We start from the raw sequence: 15,612 nt of genomic DNA, 5'->3' as shown, positions 1-15,612 counted from the left end.
CTTTCGAAATCACCGTGTCATTTCAGAGCAAGGCGAAAGAAAGAAACCATTACATGAAGTTATAGTTAAATTTTAAAAGGCTGCCCTCTCAGACGGATGTTAACGACTCATAACCGAAACTCTACTTACTCGCTCGACTACTAAAGTAAAAAAAATGGGACACAAGTACTAAGGTGTGACCTTAGGGTTTATTGAGCTGACGCTTCTAATTAGCAGTTTTTGGGATAAAAAAACTCGTAATATTTTTAGGCGCTTTCTCTTGAACGCCACTTTTCCTCTTGATCAGAAACCCGCCTGTGGTGTTGTTGTTAATAAGCTTGCTTTCATAAAGAGAGCTTTATTATCTGCAACACTGTCTAAATTTTTAACACGAAAGTGTTTTATGCCAAGACTTCATGACGTATTTCTGTGACGGAAATGGCGTCGAAAAAATGCACACGATCAGATTACAAAGAAAAACTTGAATAAAAAAATTTCGTCAACTGGAGTCGAACCAACGACCTCTTGGTCCACGACAACAGATCACGGACACGCTATCCATCGCGCCACCGTCACGCGCGCGCTAGAAGCTTCACAAACACGCCTTTTACATCTAAAACTTTCCTCTCGCAAAGCTCTTGGTCGGCGGGGTGGTGTTGTCTTCTAAGAGCGGTAACGTGAAGCAATGCACCATGACTGTAGCCTCCGCGATTAGCTCCTGCAACGCGTCGTCGCTCCTCGTCCGTCCCATTCGGTGCGTTTACAATAGGAGAAGTGCAGTTTTGTCAATTCCTTAACACACCGCGAGGTGGCGACCTTAGCCCAAGCCTCAGCCTCGCTCACAGCATCCATCCATATTAAAAATAGTTCTGCTATGCTCGCCTGCCTCGCCTGGCTAGCCTGGCTGTAGTAAAACGTTCCCCGCCCACTTTCGCCCCGAAAGAAATCGAGGCCGGGCTAGAGAGGACAGAGGACACGCGTTGCGTTTCCCTCTAGTCCGGCCATAGTGTTCTGTGAACTCTTTAGCATGCCGCGGGATGACGACATTAGCCCAAGTTCTGCGTCCAGTCAGCGACGCTCTTCTGGCTGTCTCACCGCTTTCTCTAATTACGCTCTCACCGTTAACTACTACAGCAACCACAAACGTTTGATCACTGATCATGGACGTTAGTCTTCGGGTTGGCGATGAGCCGCCAAGACTCAACGTGGGTGCATTCACGTTAAACGGTGCTATAGCTACCAAACACCAATAGACATTGCGCAAGCGTTCTTATATCAATGTACAGTAAGAAGTCAACTACTTGTGTAATAACACGTTTTATTTTCGTGTTGTACCGATCCCTATGACGGAGTGATCAACCATGTATCTTTTATCTTTTTTTTTCGAACCTATTTTTGGTCTACATCACGTCTTCTTTTTTGCTTTTTTTTTTCACTTTATATATGTGACAGACAGGCAGATGTTCGTGTTATTTTTGACGGCACTGTTTGGTTTGTTTTCATCTTTTTTTTTTTGCAGCGCCTACTTTTTCTGTTACACATGACTGGCGTGACATTGCCTATACACGCTGGCAAATTTCTTACGTTTATGCTTTTTCATTTTTATGTGTTGCCTTGTATATTCCGACATGCTCCCTTTTTCGAGTTTCTCATTATTTCTTTGTGTCGGCTCCGTTATTTAGCATTGAGATGTCTGCACAGCGCAGATGGGACAATGACAGAACAGAGGACACAACACATCTGCTGGGTCGTGTCATCTCTTTTTTTCATTTTGCTATGCAAACATGTCGATGTTGGATCACCAACTACCCAGGCTACCATTCTATCAAGTTGTTTAACATATTCGAGGTGTTTTCCACAGCCTTTTTCTTTACTAAAGCTGGCCAGGTATAACTGAATCTGACACCTATCCTTCTACGTGATAAACAATAGCAGAAACACACTGCGCTACGCGCGGTCTCAGTGCCTCGAGATGTTGAGCGTCAATATTTGAAAATGGGTCTCCTGGAGTGCTGTGTTGTCGAATTCCGCAATTGGTCAACTATGATTGGCCCAGAGGGCTGCTACGGCCTCTCTGATTGATTTAAAATGCCGCCATTACAAAATTTGACAATATGGCGGAATTTCCCCATGTCCAGAATAGCACCCCTGGTGTAAGTGCAGTCAGTCAGGTGGAGAGAGCGTCAGACTAGTTGGTATCGCATACTTAACGTACAGGAACAACAACGCTGTGAGAACAGTCACCAACGAAACATGCAGTAAGACTTGATCCGCCTGAATATATTCATTTGCAAGCTGCTCTATGACTTAAGGGATCTTGGCCACGTTGGTGGTTGCCTGTGCGATGTGTCTATGAGACGGTGCGCATGCGCAAGATTACCTATCGCTATCGCAGGATGGCTTGATGAGTAAACAGTATAGAGTACTAGTCTGCCTCCACCTCTCCACCTCTCATGTTACGGCGAAGCTGTACAAACCTCGTTAGTCTGAAAATTTTGCGGCGTCAGCACAAAACTCCTATAGCGCGCATGATCTACAGAAATTGGGAAAATCCCACTACTCAACACAGACGCTCGCGTGCTCCTCTGTGTGACCTAAGGTTGACCTAAGGTTTAGGTCGGCACTCGTAGCTGTGCACCTCGTTAATGATAAGTTCTGTGCTGTTACCTCCCGAAAACTCGTAAACATGCAGCTTCTGGACATTTTTTGGCATTATAACTTATATCAGTGTTTCTTTCAGGTTTTTGCATAACCCTGTGTACGTATACCTAGACACGCAAGTGGAACAACCAGGCGTTGTTTTCACAGCCCCCAGCACCTGTGTTTGTTTGGCTGTTTCAGACAATGTTAATAACACCAATAAAAAAAGAAGACGTGATGATTCCTTATAACGACACAAAAAAAATTACGTCCCACGTGTTGTGGCGTTATGAAGCGTATATCGTGTTTTCATCCAGCGTTTCGTGTAGCCGGGTTGAAGTCATCATAGTCTTTCTTTCTTTCTTTCTTTCTTTCTTTCTTTCTTTCTTTCTTTCTTTCTTTCTTTCTTTCTTTCTTTCTTTCTTTCTTTCTTTCTTTCTTTCTTTCTTTCTTTCTTTCTTTCTTTCTTTCTTTCTTTTCTGCCAACCTAAAGGTATTCCTTTTTTTCTGTAATCAACATTATTTGCATGATCTGACGTTTTTGTCAGTCAAACGGCGCCAGCGAAGTGGTGAGCACGCTATGCAGCCAAAACGTCTATCGGTCTCGCTGTTATTGCTGTTTATTACTTTTAGTGTCTTGCATTTTCGGAACATCACAATCTTATTCGTGCATGCGGGTTCACTCAGCAGCGTTGCATCCTTCCCTTTGTACTCAGTATTTATTCTTATTTTTCTTATGTAAGCACCATGTCAGCTTTTAGTTTGTGAACCGCGTGAATATAAATGACGTATTACTATGGGGCCTGACAGGGCACGAAAGTGCCGAAGATCTTTCTGCAAACAGCCATATAATTTTTCATCTCGGTGAACCCGTTTCCTTGGTTCCAAGATTTCGCTGTTCTGTTTTTCATTACTAGCTCGATAACATAAGACGCGGTGGCAAGAGGCGAGGGGCGACACGTTAAACTCGCTGAAGCGCTGCACAGAAGTTCGGAACGAAATTACAGAAGCTTGTTCGCCCGCAGTAATTGTTAAAGATAAGCGTTTGTGCTCGCCTGTCCGGAGAGTTGTCAAGATTTATGGGCATTTTGCAAGTGTTAGCTATCTTCTAGGGCGTGGACACGAATTACTCTGTAGTAGTGGGCGCTCAGGTGCTTGTTTAGCTCAAATTGTTCACAAACATTAAAGGGATAATGCGAGTATACGCAAATGGAACTGTATTAGAAATAAAATGTTTGAACAACATCGTTCACTCGATCACAGTGAGAACGCGATACGTGGGAACGGGCGCCTAAGAGCTGCACTCTGAAACGCAAACGAGCTAACAATTCTCTCTTCAAACAGTCACGACGCCGAGCACTTACACCGGGGACAAAAAAAGAGAAGCATAAATAAAGAAGTGGAACAAGAAGAGAAAAAAAAAGAACACCGCAATGCCTCAAATCAAGCATACGTAATTCCAAGAGGAGGCACGTGTACTTCGTACGCCCCGATCATTATCTTTTATTTCTCTTCCAAACATAACGAATTGTTCGAATATACTTTGATTCAGCGCTGGACCAGTTGCAAGTACGACAATCAATCACCAACATGTAATTTTACCACATCTGCGTTTTCGCATGCTGAGAATGTTTTCTCGTTACTCCGGAAGTAGTGGCCCCATGCTTAAAACAACGCAACAACATAGGGCGTCCTGCGAACGAGTGGCTAAACGGCAGTAATGGGTGACCTCGATCACTTCGCGAATATCTCGTTCACTGTTTGATGATCGTCATGTTTGCAGTTACGGACATGTTCATCCGTCATATATCAGGCAGAATGAGCGTATTGTACTTGGGAGTGCGTCACTGCCCGAAGAGCATTTGTTATCCTCAAACAAGTTGTGCTTTGCAATGAATGCATGCGACGAACATTCTCGTTCGTGCGTGCTGCTGACATGGCCTGGCTGTTCGCGTATTGAAGTAAAACAAACCAACAGCACATTCAGCAGGACGAAACTCATGCAGTGTTTTGGTCCTTCTTTATCCCCTGTGACTGTATTTAACTTCCGAATTCGAGAATGGATTTTTAGTAAATACGGTGTATGCAGCCAGTGAAGATCAGAATAGAACATTCGGCATCATAAACGACAAAGGTTCAGTGGAATGTCGTCATTCATTAGTATCACCGAAAGAAGCTGCCAAAAAAAGGAATCAAGATAACATTCCAGTGGGTACCTTCGCATGTTGGTGTAAGCAGCAACGAAAGCGGTGTACTAGCCAACGAAGCACTCTCAAGGCAACCGACAGTAAGAGATCTTGTGAATCAGCAACAACAACAACAAAAAAAATTGGACCATCTCACCGAAGGGAACCCTGATGGGATGCGAAGCAGCAGCGTTGCGCACGGGTGGCATCACGGGTTGAACGGCGCTAACACGGGTGCTGCGGTGAGCTCTGGAAGATTCGTTTGAAGCGAAACTCGGTGTAGCGTTTACTGGTGTAAACGTTTGTTTGAAACGCAGACACGGGAGGCGAGCGGGCTTCGGAGCCGGCAGCCGCGGGCGCTCCGGCGGGTGAGGGAGAGAGTGACGTACGCGCGTACCTGCGAGGGAAGCGTGCGAGGGGAGCGTGACGTCAACGCCCAGCTGTGGCGTGACCTACTTGGCACCGCTCCAACACCTGCGGCGAGGGAAGCGCGTTGCCTCGCGTTTGTGCGGACGGAGGGACAGCGTTACACATGCTAGTCAAAGAGCTGCTTCGCATCTAATAGACAATTCGACGCCATTTTCGCTTTTTATGGAGTTCGCCACATCAGCCCTGTGTCACAAGAGCACTTAGTCGCGCCAGGTCAACCCTGCTGTATGGTGTAAGAACAGGGTCGGCCTGCACTCCTGCATGGTTGCTCAAACTAAAGGGCGCACCTTCCCCATTGTGTACTGAGTATAATGAAGTTGGGGATATAGACCATTACATCTGGTCCTGCAAGTGCATTTGTCCTGAAAGGGAGAGTCTCATGGACAACATGAAGAAAAGAAGGCTTGCCCATGATTACATTGAAGAGATTGTGTTTCCGGAAGGTGCGCGAGAGACTGCTTTAAGTGACATATGCTGAGACACACTGCATGGAAAGAGCCGCTCAACCGAGCGAAGGTCGGCAAGGTTTGCCAGGCTAACTTCACCTGCGGGAATAATAGCACCACCACCATCGAAGTAAAGGTGATCTCTTCGTGATACCGGTCGGTTTGATGCCTTTGGGCAGCATGTCATGTATGCGTCATGCTGTTAGGTAGCATCGTCATGAGTACGTGATTAAGATGAAAAATTTTGAAAACAATAAAATTGGCTGTCACGTCAGTGTTCTAAGTTTATTTTTCGAACTCTCAACCAGCTAAGTATCCCTGTTGATTGGCATGTAGTCCGTTAGCTCATGCGCCATCGGATGTCGTCGGAAAGGACAAACAAACAGACCAAATCAACACTGTGACATCGCAGATTGCGGCAGAAGCCGCATGAGCATTGACTGTTGCTGTGCTGCATCTGTTTAATTGAGTGACGTCACAGTTAACCTACCAAGTCTCACTGCCCGGATAATTTGTGTACTTATTTTGTTCATGAATGGTATTATGGAGGAAGGAACTACCAGCACGAACACGCACCCACAAGAGAAACGACGCGTACACACAAGCGCTTGTGTGTACGTGTCGTTTCTCTTGTGGGTGCGTGTTCGCGCTGGTACTTCCGTCCTACATGCTGCAGCAACTCGCCCGAAAATAAGTATTAATGAATGGTATTAGCCGAATATTTTGTGAGAACTTCTAAATTGAGCTTGTTTACGTGGTCGCCGAAGTTATTGACACAGCAGTGTTTGTAGAGCTGACGAGAAGGCCGTGTTCACGTACGGACATCTTGCTTGCAAGCTAAAGAAATTATTAATTTTTGCAACACCGCTGTTTTGTCACAAATGTGTTAAGCGTCTTTCAACAATTCATGTTGTTGGTCGAGTCGGTCGTACATCATTAGGCAAAGTGCTGCGCAGAACAAACGTGGACCCCCGTCCTCGCGTTCTTCTCGTCCATGTTTGTTTTGCGCAGCACCTTGCTTAATGAGTATTAATCATTCTTTTTCGTAAGGAGCAGTACACGATGTACGCTCAATCACATTTTTCCCTCACACTTGTTCCCTCTTGAAATCCCGTTTATAGCGTTCACTATTGTCATTTCTAAGATCAATTTCTTTTCATAAGATGGTCATTTGTATCTTTCTGACGTCTACAAGGATAAATCTTGCTTCAATTCTTTTTTCAGTGGGGTATTTTTAAACATTACGCGAGAGGTGTAGGGTGAAAAATGGGGTTCTGCAATACGTTTCAGTCCTCGATGCGAAACAAATTGCTGGTTCGAGGTCAGCGATCAAAGCATTCGCACACCTCTGCAATACTGCGAAATCCCTGAGCGGCAGGTAAGAAAGCTTACGGTCTTTACATATTCTTAGGGAGACGAATTGAAAACCTAAACAAGCATCCTAACATTTGTACTTGAAGCGTCCCGGCGATGGGAAACGTAGAAAGAAAGAAGCAAGCACACACTCAAATAGTTTTTGCCTTTGTTTGCTTGGTGCTTTTTTCAAAGAAATCCTCGCCGAAGTAGCTAAAAAGAAAGGGTTATTTGTGTCTCTCTATTTGGGTGTTAATGGGAAACACACACACAAACTTTTTTCGCTGACAACTGAAACAACTGCAACATAACTTCTTTTGATTTGAATGAAATAGGCAGAATAAATAAAACGAACAAATGGGGGTGGTGACACATCTATTTATTAGGAGCCGTTTCTGACTTACTTATGTAGCGACAATATACCATTGTCGAAATTGCTGATCGATTCTGAGATTGTATCTCATTACTGAGTCGATACTGCAAATAGCCTACGCAGCTATGACGGCTGGCATTATATTTATTTTCTCTTTTATACAGCTGTTTTTCCAACCCTTTGATCTGGCTGGTTTGTTTTCGTTATCGCCATTTGGTTGATGTGCAAATATTTATAATTAAAGCATGTGCACAATAATTTACTTTTTGGCAGGGCACCATTAGCTGTGTTGGATGGCCTTCCCATGCGTTAGACTGCGCCGAATTTCGGTGAAGGTGCCGATGAAGCGATACCAACTTAGTTCATTGTTGTGTGCAGGCATGTATTTACACGTTCAGTGCCTCTTGACGTATCCTTCTGTGGCATTATTTCTTAATTGTGGTTTGAAACTTTTATTTATTACTTAGAGATAGCGGGCTCTTAAAAAGCGTAGCACCACACTTTCCTTATAAGCGATATATAATATTACATGGAATAAAATATACAAGGAATAATCGAAATAAGCGTAAGAACGTACGTGACCTTCGCGTACAACACAGCCGTACAGGAAACGACGCAGATGACGCCATACAAGTTGGTCTACGGACGGAGCCCGGCAACGACGCTCGACGCCATGTTACCAAACCTGACCGACGAGGAAAACATCGACGTGACCACCTACCTACAGCGCGCCGAAGAAGCACGACAGCTCGCCCGCCTAAGGATTAAGAACCAGCAGACGACTGACAGCCGCCGCTACAACCTTCGACGACGCCACATGGAATACCAACCCGGTGACCGTGTGTGGGTATGGACGCCAATACGCCGACGGGGACTTAGTGAGAAGCTTCTTCGACGATACTTCGGACCGTACAGGGTACTTCGACGCCTCGGCGCACTCGACTACGAGGTTGTCCCTGACGGCATTACGAACTCTCAGCGGCGCCGTGCACGACCTGAAGTCGTTCATGTCGTGCGCCTCAAGCCGTATTACGCGCGTTAGTGATCTGAAGGCTGTACTTTTCCTTTATTATTGTACTTTCTTGCTTGCGATTATTGTTTAGTGTACTTTCTTTTTTTGCTATTTATTGTTGCATGCATTGACCATAACCCCCCCCCCCCCCATGTTCTGTTTTAAGCATCGGGGCGATGCTTTTTCAGAGGGGGGCATTGCCACGTGCGTTCCTTATTATCACTTTTGTTGTATTCCGTTTTCGCCCACAAAGACTGCCAGCGACGCTCAGCGCGAACCGCGCCTCAGTGTTCGAGAAGCTTCACGAGATTTGTAGATCGTTTTGTTAAGATTGCGCGCAAGACGCGAACGCTCGAGCTTATTCTAGAACATGCGTAACGAGCAGCGATATCGCTGGAAAGTTCGATAGCGCCTGTATAAAAGCCGACGCGCTTCACCACTTGTCAGATGATCGACGGTCGACGCTCTGTTCGCCGCTATCAGTTTATTGCTGTAGCTGAAGTTTCATTTTTCCCGGCCACAAGTTCGGCCTAATAAAGAGTTTCATCTCGGACGTGCTGACTGCTGCCTTCGTCGACGTCACGACCACGTGACAATATCAAGAGACTACATATGGATATTTGGTAAGTCGAATAAAGAATTTCGCCATATAGCAAACTACCTGCAAAAAACTGAATGATAAATGACAGCATGAATGAACTAGTTAAATCATGTGCCATTTTATGACAACTTGTGCGTCATGATTGTCGTACACTCATACCCTCCTATGTTAGTTTCGGTGTATACCAAGTTAAGGAGGCGACCACAAGAGCACCCAGACTATAGGCGGCAGATAGATATGTGCGCAGAAACGGTCAAAGCGCCTTTGTTCCGTAAGAAATACTTCGCATTTAATATGCGAAGCAAACATTTGAGGGCAAAGAACGAACTTTTCTACTTCGTTATGGTCTTGCGCTGCCACAATGCCTGCCTCTGCTCATCTGTTTTGTGCCTTTCAAAGAGCGGCATGCGCTATAAGCCCCCCAGATAAATACAGGAAGAAAAAAAAAACGTTTCTCTTACTTCTTTATGAAGCCTAAGCGCTTGCAATTTGTCTTGAAAGACTCCTGTGGCAGTTGACAAAACCGACGGTTTGCGTTCGAGATGAGGGTGCGCCTTTTTGAGTACACAGGCGTGCAGTTCTCGCTCTTTAGGCCACAACTCTTGGCTTTATCAAGAACGCCGCCTCATTTCCTAAATTAAATTGTTTTACGCTAGGATTTTACGCCAATTGTTTTACGCCATATCTAGCCATATCTGCTGGTCCATACACGGGCCAGCAGATGCAGATATGGCTAGAAAAAGCTAACACGCTTTTGTTCTACAACAAAAAGTGAAGCAAACCAGAATGAAGATTCCAGGACCTTTTGAAAACTCCTCGATCTGAGGTGCATTGAAGCAGTTCCAGTTATCGTTGCGATCTGACAATAGCACGTCTGAACTATACAGTTTTCTCCCAGCATGTGATTGGCGAAATACAAATAAATAAATTTGGATAAACCTCATATTGCGCTTTATTAAGAGAGTCATAAACTACAGTAAACTCTGAGCGAGTAATCTGAACCATCGAGCTAAGGCTGCGCTTATTATTCTTGTTCAGAGTACCCCTATGAATGTTATCAGGGATTACAGCTTGTGATAAATCACGCTGACTCGCGGTACGTTGTCGCGACGTCACGATATATCTTGATTAGGACCATCATATTCTGTCTGCACACAGTGATTCGCAAAGCATAAAAGCACAATCGCTCTTTCTCTATAGCTCCAATACTGCTGGTGCAACAATAATTAATAAACTTATCTTCATTACGCTGTTACTTCCGCAAGACAGAATGTGTTACAAGGTAAATAAGCGTTGATACTAATTTCTAGCGCATCGTCGTAAACGTGCTCGGGTTTCATGACGCCACCTGCGTGCGTGGTAGCGAGCGCGAGTTACTGCCTGCCAAATGTGCCCCCTTTTGATCTCACATATTTCACCTTCTGGTCACGCACGTAGGCCCCAGCTGAAAGGGACGATGGTGTGTGCGGCGGTCGAAATGCTGACGCTGCAATTGCTGCATGCCCTACTTCTCCTTCGTCGTCATCTTCGGTTGTCCAGTGCCCTGCCTCCCTGAAATAACGGATATCGTGTCTAGCAGCCGTGAGCCCCGTGAACGAAGAGGTGATGCGAAGAAGGCACAGTTATGAAACATTCTCTTTCGTTTCCTTTATTCCTATGAAGAAGCTGTGAGCTTCTGCAATGCTTTTGTTTTTTCTTTTGTCTTTTTTCCGATCGTAATTCATCACTACGTTATTGCGTTGTTTCCCTTTTCTAGAAGACACCGAACTCAGATCGACTTTTTGGCCTTTCCCGTCGAGGGTCTCGACTCCAGTAGGTTAGATGCCTTGAGGTGCCATACCAGTGTATATTGGTGACTTGTCTGATGGTAAGGTTCACATACTAAGTGATGGCTCTTAGCAGAAGTATATTCCACACCCGCCGTGTTGAAGCAAAACTTTTTATGTGCGTATCTGTAGCAGCAGTCGTTTGAACAGAATAAGACTCACTGTTCGGCTAGTTGGTTCGTCATGATGGCATATGCATGCGCACATAAGAACAAAGGCGACATTCATAAATAAATCAAATAGTAGCTCGACAATACTCCCCTCGCTTTATGAAAATGCAGCGAGTAGCCTCAATGCTCTGGCTTGCACGAAGGAAGTTTTTCAGGAAACCATCACCGTTGTTAAAAACGCTTCAAGTGTCTGAATGTACTTGCTGGCAAGCGGGACATTCTTACAGGGGTTCTCTAAGAATGAACTAAGGGTTCTGAGTCAACTATAAGGGCTCTTTATTCTCTTTACGTCTCCCTTCGCATTTTGTGGTTTTGGGACGTTAAACCCCAGATATTGTTATTATCCCTTCGCATTTTTGCTGTGGGCTAACTTGGCTCGATCTCGGTTAACCTTCCGGCTTCTTTCGTTCCACATCTCGCTTCTCCGAGAAAACAACGAACAAAAAAAAAGACGCCTGAAGTATTATTATTATTGTTTTTTTACAGCCTTCTCGCCTTCTTTCGATGGGCGAAGTTCGGCCAGACACGTGCATTCAGAGTATTACAATGGAACGTAAATCTAACTGCGCACCCGCGAGACAAAATAAAACCTCGCTGCCCGCAATGCGCATGGGCGACCGACGTTGGTTAGCTCACGGGAGCTCGCGCATCAGCAACATTGACCCACGCGTGCTCTCCTGTTTCTCAGTCGAAATATCTTCATTGATCCGGATTCCCTTAGGGGACTGTCGCCTGTGCCGACTCGGAAGTGACCCGGGAGGGGGACGTAGGTCGAGGGTTGTGTCATAACAAGGTCATACTCTCTCTCTCCTTTTCTGAGGAAGCCTCTTTTCACGAGCGTGGCCGCTGGTACTACAAAGCTAGCCTGTCTCGTCCATTCATTTGATGTGCATCTCGAATGTGTTTCATTTCCTTCTGATTTTTACGTTAATGCAGGCGTGCCCGTCGGGCCGCAGGTTATAACCACGCGCATTTTACCACTGATGTACCCTGAGGAATTGAGACAAAGGCATTGAAGATTGGCGTTATAACATGCACCTACAGACCACAACAATATAGGTTATCAAGAGCAGGGAAGCTTCAAGCATAGATACACATTAAACGGGAGAGGGCCTAGTATCCTCATCCACAGAAGTGAGAACGATTTGTAGTGCTTCAGCGTGAAAAACAAAGAAAAAAAAACAAAAAAAAAACTGGCGTTTAGTCTCTATTTTATGGTGTTTTAAATGTTTATTGACGCAGAAATAAGGAAAGAGTAAAGTTACCAAAAATATACTTCTCAGACAAAATTAAATTACTTTTTCGCTTTGATGTTACGGTATTTCGTACTAGACATCAGCGTATTATGGGTCTCGATTTCAGAAATTATACACTGCGTAAAAAGCACCTCAAACTGGCTAAAAACACATTAATGGAGAGACGCAGTAAACTTCCGGCTTTCTTGAATGATAGCATAAAAAAAAAAAAAAACGCCAGGCCTGCGCTGAAATCGCAGCACAGTCACAGCGAAAGCTGGAAGAGCGGCGTTTCTGAAGCACCGTTGTAAGCTCTCTTGGGGCTACTAATACAAGTACACTAGCAAGGTACCCACTACGCCATAAATCAAATTTTTGTGAAGTTCAGAAGCACCTACTAAGCCATTATCCGTCATTCTGCGGAGAAGCGAGGCAGCAGCTACACGTCTGTAAGCATTATGTGCACTTTGTTGACACGACGACTGATGACGATGAAGAATTATGGCTCAACCCTTTGTCCCACGTAGGGACGGGGTGGCGCGGAGCCTCCCCTGCGTCTTCTCTGGACCCCAATAAAGTTTGCATCATCATCATCATCATCATCATCAACCCTTTGTAATGGGTTCGAAGCTTTAAACGGCCCACCAATTATGTAATTGGCAATAGGTGACGCCCGGTCGCTATGTCCCTCTCCTGCCATGCTGTATAACATACGTTGGTGGGGGGGGGGGGGGGGCTGGGAGGAAGAACTTTACTGAGACCCCGATGCGCTCATGCGCTTATGGGCTTCCTTGGCAACTAATACAAGTGCACTTGCGAGGAACCCACTATGCTATAAATCATTGTAATTTTTGAGAAGTAGGAAAGCAGGCATTATGCCATTTTTCGTCATTCTACGGAGAGCCGTGGTACCTGCTAAACGCATGTAAGGCATTATGCGCACTTTGTTGATGCTGTGCCTGATCACGATGAAGAATTATGGCGGAGCCCTTTGTAATGGGTTGGAAGCATTCAACAACCTTCTCGTTGCGCAATTCGCATTGTGTGACGCCTGATTACAGAATTCGCGTTGTGCGACGCTTGGTGTTTATTTTACTCTTCTACCACGCTATATTGCATATGTTAATGTGGTTCCTTCCCGACATGAACCCTGTATAGGACCTTTTTGCAAAGCAGTTGCAAAGCAGTTTTGCTCTCGCGCGTGCGGCGACGGCCGACGTTCTGCGGCACCGCGCCGTTGCGGCAGGCTTGCCGCTAGCGTGAGCGGGCCATAACATCTGCCAACGGGCACGACGACCGAACAGCGGAAGAGAACACAACTAGAACACGCCAAGCCGCAGGCACGGAGGAAGAAATGGCAGGTAGCACGGCACAAGCGCAAGGGCACAACCAGCCACCAGCCAACACGAACTCGTGACGTAGGTTTGTTTACACACCCCCCGCGTTGATGTCCGCGTCGCGAAGCGCTCGCATCTCGCTCAGTCGCGCGGCATGCACTTTAAAATTGATTTTAAATATGTTCTAGGCTATATTGGCCCTTGATATTTCGTAGACGTTGTGTACGGCTCCGCATACATCTATTTAACTCATTATCTCGCCTTCGAAATTTTGTGTCAGTGCTCCTTTAACCCCAAGCAGTACACCACGGCGCAAGAACGCCGGCGTGCGGGTTTCACTACCAGAAACCTTTAAGTCAAGGATTATGGTCGCCTCCAATTTTTTTTAACAAGAAAGTAGACAGCACAGCTTGGTTCAACCACGAGCTGCAACACACATGCTTTCACTCTGCAGCGCTCAATGTTGTTTAACGTTCGACGCCACTCAGTCATACTCTCGTTCACCTTGTTCTTTCTTTTCCATGCCAACGTTAACCGGTGCAGACATGTACTTCTTTGCTAAAAAACGGCATCACGACTCCTAGTCGGGCTATTTTCGAAAGCCTTTACTGCTTTCCATTCAGCCGTCGTCATCTGCTCCGTGAACGCATTTCACACGACCGCTATTAAACGGCAAGCTCTTACGCTCTGCAGCACTCGTCACGTTAACACACGGCCGAGATATTGCCGCCTAGCGTGTCTGTCCATTTATATATACTTTTTTCGTTTACGTCTACCGAAAAGCGACCGAAACTGTCAACGCTGATGGGAAGCTACGACCCGATACCGAACGATACGTTTCTTTCTTGCCTCCGTTTGGCCTCTCTTGCCGTTTTCTATCGGGACGAGTCATGCCTCTATTTTTCTACTACCGTCGCTCGGGCTCGCGTTTTCGGTGGCGACGGCGCCTAATGCGTTTTCTGCTTCCGTGTTTCGGTCTTCGCTATATTATAACGTTGCTCCCGTTTCCGTAGTGTCATTTATTTCGCGCCATGTGACACGCTGGAAGGAAATTTGTGACGGTGCCCCGAACGCTGGTCCATTCAGAGAAGCAGGCGCTTGACTAGAATTGCTCCCCTAAACGGCTGGTAAGTGTGAAAGAACTCAGATAGAAACATAAAAGAAGCTTAAGCGACCAGAATGTCAATGCGAGCCATCTAAACGCTTATATTTGACAGCGAAGGTATGGGTAGTGGTCTATAGACTATCTTACGGATGGGTTTTGACGCCGCCATTTCGGGCTGTTAACCTTGCCGTGTTTTTCTCTTTAAAAACTAAACGAACAGTGCTGTGGCAGACGCATAAGCATGAAAAACGATTGGGTTGGTGCATTGGACGTTTCATGACCTTACGCATTCGCGTGGCAAATTGGGGGCGCCCACGTGGCTTACGCAAAATCGCCAGTACATACGAAAAACTGTGCCATACCAAAACATGACAGCCTCGTGCAACTACTACAAATACTTAGGGAAAGGTAAGGCGAAGCGACTTGTTATTGCTTCTGGTTAAGCAGTTTGACGTGAATTTGGCAGTGTTCGAAACTATTTTATGTGCGACCATGGTCCAGCCTTATTACTGCGAAACTGCATATGGCTAGGGTTCCGTGTATTTTTCCTGTGCGTCAGCAAAAACGTATGTGCCACGCAAATGGAGCGAGCTCCACCAATCACCGCTGGTCCACGAAAAAATAACGCAGGGGACATACGGGTGGCAAACACCGATTAAGATAGTGCACGAAACGTAAAGCGCATGCGGCAAGCCAGACAGGACGACGGACGTCGCGAAGCGGGGAATGTGGTAATGAGATTCAGGTACCGTGCTGCTCAAATGGAAACATTTACAGGAGCATACTCTAAATGCAAAAGGGACTTCCTGGACAGACGTTTCGGAGTTAGCTGCACGGTGTGTGACCGTGCTATTGTTCGAAATTATGTGTCACCTCAGTGTCGTGTACTAAACAGCTTCGCCGAGTGCATGTGAGAAATG

This window comes from Rhipicephalus sanguineus, chromosome 5 (genome assembly GCF_013339695.2).
Source record: "Rhipicephalus sanguineus isolate Rsan-2018 chromosome 5, BIME_Rsan_1.4, whole genome shotgun sequence".
NCBI lineage: Eukaryota > Metazoa > Arthropoda > Arachnida > Ixodida > Ixodidae > Rhipicephalus > Rhipicephalus sanguineus.
This window is presented reverse-complemented; position numbering follows the sequence as displayed.